This window comes from Sinocyclocheilus anshuiensis, unplaced genomic scaffold (genome assembly GCF_001515605.1).
Source record: "Sinocyclocheilus anshuiensis isolate Anshui unplaced genomic scaffold, SAMN03320099.WGS_v1.1 scaffold1785, whole genome shotgun sequence".
In the NCBI taxonomy this organism is placed as follows: domain Eukaryota; kingdom Metazoa; phylum Chordata; class Actinopteri; order Cypriniformes; family Cyprinidae; genus Sinocyclocheilus; species Sinocyclocheilus anshuiensis.
Genome location: NW_015540955.1, coordinates 200,383 through 209,292, shown reverse-complemented (window position 1 = coordinate 209,292; position 8,910 = coordinate 200,383). Strand labels below are relative to the sequence as shown.

At 37.4% G+C, this 8,910-nt stretch overlaps 1 long non-coding RNA gene across 1 annotated transcript; it reads left to right on the top strand.

Moving 5' to 3' along the window:
• The first annotated feature begins 1,088 nt into the window (after positions 1-1,088).
• On the top strand, positions 1,089-1,665 carry LOC107689984 (uncharacterized). The gene is made up of 3 exons (XR_001634385.1): positions 1,089-1,145; positions 1,370-1,420; positions 1,527-1,665. It is a non-coding gene; the product is annotated as an uncharacterized LOC107689984 (long non-coding RNA).
• Positions 1,666-8,910: the final 7,245 nt, after the last annotated feature.

The window sequence follows — 8,910 nt, the reverse complement described above, 5'->3', positions numbered from 1 at the left end:
CCAAGAACAACTATCAAAAAAAAAAAAAAAAAAAGTATTAAGAATCAAGCGTATGTAAACTTTTGAACAGGGCCATTTTTATTAATTCAACTATTATTTTCTCTTGTGGACTATATGTAAATGTCTTTTATGTGAAATATCTTATTCAGGTCAGTACTAAATCAAAAACAACATGCATTTTGTATAATCCCTTTTATTTTGGTAAAATAATTCACATTTTGCAGATACTGCAAAGTGTATGTACAATTATGACCACAAACATTTTGCAGATACTGCAAAGTGTATGTACAATTTTGACCACAACTCTATCTATCTATCTATCTATCTATCTATCTATCTATCTATCTATCTATCTATCTGTCAGATGGTTTGATGGCTCCATCCTACCATCAGTTCTTCCTCTGTCTGTATGTCTTAATCCATTTCCAATTATCTCCTTCTCATCTTTTCCTCTAGTGATTAAGTGGTCTAATAAGCATCAGTTGGGCTTTTTTATTTATTTTATTTTTTTGCTTTTTCTACTACACAACCCAGTTCACTCAGCACAGTACATACTGTACGTGTGTAAGCACACATTGTCTGGCCAGGGACAGAGTTGACATTAAATGCTCTAATAAGCATACCTAATAGGAAAATTCACATCTTGTCAACACATGCTGTATTTTCATAGCTAAAGTATACTGGATATATGTGACATAAATAGCTGCTCAGCCTAAACCGAGCTACAAAACACACACTTACACTCATGCATGTGCATATACACAGTTGCCAGTTGTGTTGCTTATGGCCAAGTAAATTACAAGCACTAGTCTTTAACAAAAGATCCCAGGGGCAACACGTGGTATGTGTGGCTCAGATACGAGCCTTCACTGAACTTGTGTTTGAATGTGAATGTTTGTGTCTATGTGTGCAGGTGTAAATTGTTGTGAAATATCCCTGCATTGCTGGGGCTGTTAAATTATTCAGGGCAACAGTGCACATTTGCTGAGGGAGTCTGGGCCAAGGGCTATATTGTGTAAATGACACAAGATTTTGAATTTAGGATTAAAGGATTCAGTTTTTTTTCTGTTTGTTTGTTTTTTTAAACAAAGATTGTGGTAGGAAAGACAAAGAGCGGAGCAGGAGGGAAGAGCATGAACAACATGGTAAAAGCACAGAAGCATATACAGAAAAAACACTGTACTAGGGAGTCGTGTAGATCAATAATTTTAACCGTTTTTGTTTGTGATGGAGAAATTTTAATTTCTCCATCACAAAATTTACAGAGATTTACAGTTTCATTACAGTTTCACGGTGTAAAACTATTTATGAAATGTTTGAGCATGTGCCATCAGAACCTTTATACTGAGCCATACTATTCATACCGCAGGAATGAAGAAGGCTAGGCACCCTGTTGAGAAACCTCCAGGCACCTCAGATGGTATGAGCATCTATCTCACTCAGCCAGCATCTCCATTGAGGTTTAATTTAATTAATGCAAACCAAGCACTACTACTGTTTGTTATATTTTGTTTTTTCATTCACAGATGTTGACTCTGCCTTAGGAGGCTCATTTCAAGGTATGACGAGAATAAAAGGTTTTTAACTACTTATCTATATCAGGAACTAAGCAACCATAACACACAAGTCAGATCTTTAATTTCATTGTTTTATTTACAAATTGATATTTTAGTTGAATGTAACATCAGGATGGGCCAACATTTAAAACACAATCTTACAAGGATGGTAACAACACAACCAAACATAATGAATAAATTGCTCCCCTTACTAAAACAAACAAACAGGCAAAAACATGTTTAACAAAAACAGCAGCCCATCATTTTTTACTCAAAGGATTAGTAATCTGTACAAGAAGGTTCGACTAAAGACAAGGGTTGGTAAGAGTGTGGCTGGTTGGGAGAAGAGAGAGATCTGGCCATCATGGTGTTCACCCGAGGGTTCAGGAACCTGTTTTCCTCTTTTGTAGTGATTCGCAAAAATTCTCCTGAAAGGGATGATGCAAGAAGGAAACAAAAACGAATATGGTCTCCAACAGAAATCGCTGCAGTAATGAGACATTTCCGGAACCACATCGCAAGGTGTAAACTCGCCACTAAAGTTGAATGCCAACAGTGCAAGAATGCTGAGCATCCTGTTTTGGCTAGTCGCTCTGTCCAAAACATAAGAGATTTCGTCAGGAATCGCGGCTTAACACTAAAAAACAAACAGTCACAAAATAATCAATAAGTGTTTTTTTTTTTTTTTTTTTTACTGTTTTGTTTATATGCAAGAGAAACATTCTTCTGTTGGACATCTGTTAAAGGATTTAATGTGCTTTCATAATATCGAAAAATGTTCGGTATTAACTTTTATGTTTATGAACCGTTATAATTAAGTTCACACATTTGAGAGGTGTTTTTTTTTTTTTTCTTTACACACAGGATGTTTCTTTATACACAAAATGTTAGTGTATCTTATGATGTGATATTATAAGGGCAACTATAGTAATGTTGCTGTAAACAAGAACTAATTAAACTTTGCTCCTTGTTCACAGACTGTGCATACTGTTATATGTCTTCATGTCTTGTTTGAATGTTGTGTCTTCGCTTAAAGACGATCACCCAGTCAGGGTTTATTCTGCAATAACAACCGGCTGGATGTACATTATCCCTTATGTCACACAAATAGTAGGTCCTTGAATGCACACTATACAAGGTAAGGTTGCATATTTATATTACTATACAAAAATATTATACATACATGCTCAGTGCTGGTGTACTGTGTGCTGAGTCTGATCATTTGTCCTCAACTTCAAGAGACAGATGTGTGAAGGTGTGAGCCAGGGAAGTGTGCATGTTTGCAAGAGTGTGTATACAGTGTGCCAGTGTCATGATAGTGATGAACAGCTTTTGCCCCCCAAAAATGTCATTATGGTGGACTTACTCATGGGAAAGTGTTGTGAAATCAACTTAGTTTTATTGTAACTAGGCAACCAAGATAGACTAGATTAGTGTGTGTGCTGCATGGGGAGAAGCTTTCTTTCTGTCTTTCTTCCTCTCTCTCTCTTTCTCTCACCATCCCAAAAACTCTTTTCCTCTTTCCTTCCTCTTTTTCTCTCAGTCATTTTATGTCCATGAGTCATATACTGACGAGTGTTTTGATAGTGTTTACAGGGAAATCTGGGAAAATTTCTGGGAAATCAACCTACAATTGACTGACTTTTAGTCATCTCTGCACATTAAGCTTGGACAAGAGAAAGTATTTTAACAATAAATAAATAAATAAATCACACAGCAGCATTGTATGTAGCAAGACAGGGAACAAGAGAAAGCAAGAGAGAGACTGACTGAAAATCTTGTACAAAGAATCTTACAATTCCTTTCCCCTATTTTATTAATAGCACAGTTCATATTTCTTCACTTCGCCAAACTACTTGCATGCATTCACGTTTCATGTTCCATTCGAACAGAGGAGTTGCTCATTATAATTGCCCTTCAAGGACATCAAATGTTGACAGATGTCATCAGAGGTCTGGCACACACACACACACACACACACACACACACACACACACACACACAAACACACATACACGCGTATGCTCTCTCTCATTTTCAGACACACTTGCAGTGTCAGCAGTTATACCCGTATCAGCTCAATAAGTGATCTCTTATGTTTTGCAACCAAAAATCTTTGTTCAAGTCTTTGACTCACATCACAGCCTTAAGTGCTATAAGGTTCAAAAGTCTCCTCCATGCAACCTTCTCCTCTTCTTCTGGCTTTTTTTATTTTTTTTTTTATTTTAATTTATGTATTTATTTATTTTTTATTTTTGTTACCTTACACAACATTTTCTCTACTTCATTTTAATTATCTTCTTTGTCATGTTAATATTTGATGCATTCTCTTTATCTCCCTCTTTGTTATTCAGCTGTGGCCACATTAGACCCTGTCGTTGTTACTTTAGTAAAGATGCAAGCTCTTAAGCACAGTGTAGAACAGAAACCTCATCCATGCTGTGAGATTGCCCCCTCCCAAACCAAGCCATCAAAGTATGTGGCATGTAATTTGTGTTAAACTCCACTGACAGCAGCAGATGTTTATTTTTTTGGGATTTCCCCCCTCTAAATCATTAAAGGATTCCTTAAAATGTTATCTCTGCATTCAAAATTTTAGATTTAAGCAATATCACAATAGCAAGAGCGTGATATTGAATATCATGCTGTTATACTGTTTCACTGAATATCCAAACGAAGGAAAACAGAGAAGAATCAACTTGTGCTTCTTCAAACAACATACAGTAGAGGCGATTGAACAAATCACTCATAAAGAGATTCACTTGTTAATTTCCTCAATGGATCTGTGTTTTTGACCTGTTATTGACCGACTATTTCTGGCGAGATTCTGAATTGTACATCCAGGGGCATACATTTTGTCTAACAGTTGGGGCGGACAATAAACATAAAATTTCTCAAGAGCAATTTTTGAAGGGGACACATATAATACAGCTAAAACTGTACTTGTAAGGATAAGTATACACAGAGGAAAGCCTTACTACTTTTATTGTAGGAGGGAGACAACTAGACAAATTAGACAACTTCAAGCTGTTGTGGTCGCGCCGTGACAGGTGTGTGTGTGTGTGTGTGTGTGTGTGTGTATTTATTTGTTTATGTATTTATTTATTTAAAATATACTTTTTCATAAGTTTGGGATCTGTAAGTGTTTTTCATGTTTTTGAAACAAGTTTATAATGCTGACCAAGGCTGCATTTGTTTGATGAAAACTACAGCAAATATTGTGAAATACTACTACAATTTAAAATAACCATTTTCTATTTTAATATATTCTAAAATGTATCCTGTAATGGCTAAGCTGAACTGTCAGCAGTCATTACCCTAGTCTTCAGTGTCATATATCATCCTTCAGAAATCTTTCTAACATGCTGATTTGGTGCTCATTTCAGCATCAGAGGAAGTCTTTAAACTGTTTTCTGGCATCCCTCTGCCACCCCAGGAGGGTACTTTCAGTTTCAGGTCAAATCACGAGCTCAAGCCTTCCACCAAGGACAGCAAATAAAATGTTTATTTCCTATACCATTCAACGATTATAAGAACCTGTGAACTTGTGAAAGGAAGGGGAAATAAAATATTATTTCAATTATTTCACTGAGCACTGTGGCTGGGTGAGCAAGGAAAAACAGTGGATGTGTGATGAGACCTTAGAGAGACATTATATTTTAAATAAAAAGTTTAAATAAATACTAAGAAGGGAAATAGAGTGCCCCGTGTCCCACATGGCCATAGCAGTAGTAACAGTATCACACTCCAATAGGGGACAGCCAGGACCCCACTATTGAACCACTTTTGCATTTACCATGACCCATAGCACAATCTTCCCTGTATTTTCCACTATTTAATATTCTGCATTCTTTTTAAACACATCTCTGTGGCCTTTCGCCACACCCACTGTTTCTGTCCTCCTCCACCCCACCACAAAACTCTTAGTTTGAACCGTTTGGCAGGAGTTGATATGTTCCCAGGAATCTTTTCTGAAAATCAATATCAAAAATGCAAATGAATCATTTCTTTTCTCCCAGGGAAGCAGAGAAATTAATACATATTTATGTCAGAAGGATATGTAATTTGATCTTCAAAGTTAACTATATTGTATTATGGAGGTCACTTCATAGTGGGACTGAGTGCTAGACTGGGGCACACAAATCGTATTGTTATGAAGCCTGTAGGGACATAAAGGCAGTAGCCTTGAAGAAACTAACAAAAAAAGAGAAATCAAATTGTACTGATTTACGTAGAATTATAGCCTGGAAATGTGGCTTTCTCCAGAGTATAACAGCATAATATATGAAAAGGACAATGAATTAAGGCTGGTGACATATAATGAAAGTAAATTTAGTGTGGATCACTGTGAATACATTAAAGTTAACAATATATACTGAAGTTAGCAGGAATTAGTTCTAGCTAGCTAGCTTGAGAAACAGAATGGGATATGCATGGGTTTGTCTAGAGTAATTAATAGGCTGCACCTTTTTATTGGAGGTTTTTTTATGTTGCCAATTGAGTGTCATTTCCACACATATTGTTGGCTCTCATGATTTGAAAAGCTAGCCAGCTCTTGATAATATGAGAGACTGTTCCATAATCAAAGCCCTCAAACCAGAGAGATGAAAGGAGAGAGGCTGCAAAGCCTGTCTGACGTGTACCAAGCACCTTCCTTCAATCTCCTTTATTTCTCTTCTTTTTCCCAGTGAGAATAAAGGAAGGGAAGAGAGTATGAAAGAAAGAGAGGGTGAAGACAGAGAGACACAGAGAGGAGAGGGCAGAAAGCAAAACCATCACACTGTGGGTTTTGTCACCTATTAGAGAAGAAGAAAATAATAATCTCCTTGCTCTTCTTGGAGGGTGGATTCACTGCAGTGATCAATGGACCTCACAGTAGAGGATATCACAATGTCTCTAATTGAAACATCCTTTCAGGTCCTCCTGTTTTGTGAAACCCCCCTCTAACACAAGCTCTTCATCACTCATAACTTTTGTTGCAGGAAGTGGTTGTTATGGAGGGAAGTTGGCTGACTTTCACAAGTCCTGTCAGTTCACTGAGGCATACTCATATTACTCTAAACAAACAAACAAACAACAAATAAGGTATTACATTTGAGTGCTTCATGTACATTCAGATATAAATATGCAAGTGCCCCAACTTTTGGACACCTAAAGGCCTGATGAATGTTTGGTGCGAAAATTAGGTGTGGTAAACTATTTCATTTGAATGAACATATGTTAATGTGTCTGTTCAGACCGGCATGAACATTTGCATGCCGCCAACATTTCCTAACAGAGAGGTGTTTTTATTATCTTTCCTATCGCACTGCAAATAAAGGTGGCCAACCAGTAACATTTGTGTATTTCACATGTCCAGAGCTTATGTGACAAAACTGCAGTAAAGCTTGGCTAAGCAGAACCAGCTCTCATGTTTTTGTACTATTGTATTTGATGTGGTTTGATATAAACAATACAAATACAAAAATCTAAATGACTGTTTGCTACCTGGTCTCATGGCAAAAACGTACCTGGGGGCACTTTTTCGCGAAATACGTACCAATAAGTACATATCAATAGAGAGTTCTGGCATGAAACTCTAGATGGCGCAGTCCGATAGGTCTAGCTCAATCTGTCCTGGTCAACATCATTGTCACATGGCAGCTGATTGGTTCTCTCCTGTATCGGTAGCCAATGAGCTTACTGCTCAAAATTCAAATACCTGGCTTTTGTTTGCTGTAGCAGTATTGCAGCGCACTTCAGAGCAGCCTAAATCAACATCTAAGATAAGTGAATGCTCTTTTAATCCATATCGCTGTGTATATTTGCGTGGTCTGCCTTATTGAATACAAATGAGCAACCGTAAACCGTAAACTTGAAACTAAGTGTCATGTTAGCACTTTGCATCGTATGCAGCAGTGAAATATTAAGCATATTAGCAGCAGCATTTAGCATCTGTGTTTATACAGTTGGAGCAAAAGGCAGTTTAAAGCATATGTAATCACTCTGAGGACATGTTAATAGTAACAAACATGAAAACAGGTTAAATGAAATAAGCATTCTTGTGTATGCATTTCAACTGGGGTTCTCCATATACATCGGTGGAATCTCAATGTTCACGTTCATTATTTCTAAGGTCAATGTTTTCATCATGATGAGTATGTGGTTGATTTCAGTTGCACACAGCATCAGAAGCAAGAGCTTATCACAGTCATATCAACGATAGTGTTGTGGGAGAAGGGAATTATTAGGGAGAAGAGTTATCCCTGTGGTTGTTGCAGTTCCAAGTGAAATGCATTATGGGTAGTGTAGTTCGGAAAAATATGCTCGTGTGACGTGCGCTATCGTGTGTTGTGTAGTACAGAAATGGATAAATAACATTTATATTCTGCTTTATTTGTTCATTCAAGTCAGTCCACCCAGGAGTTTGTGCACTGTAACTCTGATAACTTTATCTACACTAGAGAGTAAAATGACATGCATCGGCTAATTTTGTCTAATTTTGTCTCATCATTGCACGAACACGAATTAACGAGCTGTTATGCTGCCGCTGGGACTGATGAAGTGTAGAAAGTAACAGCAGATAGTAAATGACTAAATTATGACATTTGCTCAGGTGGATGCTGGGGTCTCATCTATCGGATTGCAACGTATATCCATTTTGTTAATTAACATTACACACAGTGCGCGTCTAATTAGAGTTAAGCCAGTCGGCGTGGTAGCCCAGGCATACACAGTCTTAGTCCACTATTGTTAAGCTGGTCGGCGTGGTAGCCCAGGCACACATAGCCATAGGCCACTAGCGTTAAGCCGGTCGGCATGGTAGAATCAGAATCAGAATCAGAATGAGCTTTATTGCCAGGTATGTTTACACATACGAGGAATTTGTTTTCGTGACAGAAGCTTCCACAGTGTAACAGAATGACAGAACAAAAAACACACATAATAAAAAAAAAAAATAAAAATAAAAAAATAGAACAAGTAAAATAAGGAATAAAAAAACATACAAATCGACAATTTTATGTACAGGTATATAACAATAGACAGTTGTATGTACAGGTATATTTTGTGCAAATTGAAGTATGTGTGTTACATAAATAAGTGTATGAGTGAATAAATAGTGTGTGTTCCACAGTTACTGTCAAGTGTTCATGAGATGGATGGCCTGAGGAGTGCAGGGGGGTTTCTCCTGAAGTCCACGGTCATCTCCACAGTTTTGAGCGTGTTGAGCTCCAGGTTGTTGAGATTGCACCAGATAGCCAGCTCTTTAACCTCCTGTCTGCAAGCAGACTCGGTGGATACATGCATGTCCACTGATGCAGCAGTTTATCCTTATATTCACCGGCATGCATATATTGGCTTTTATTGTTTTGTG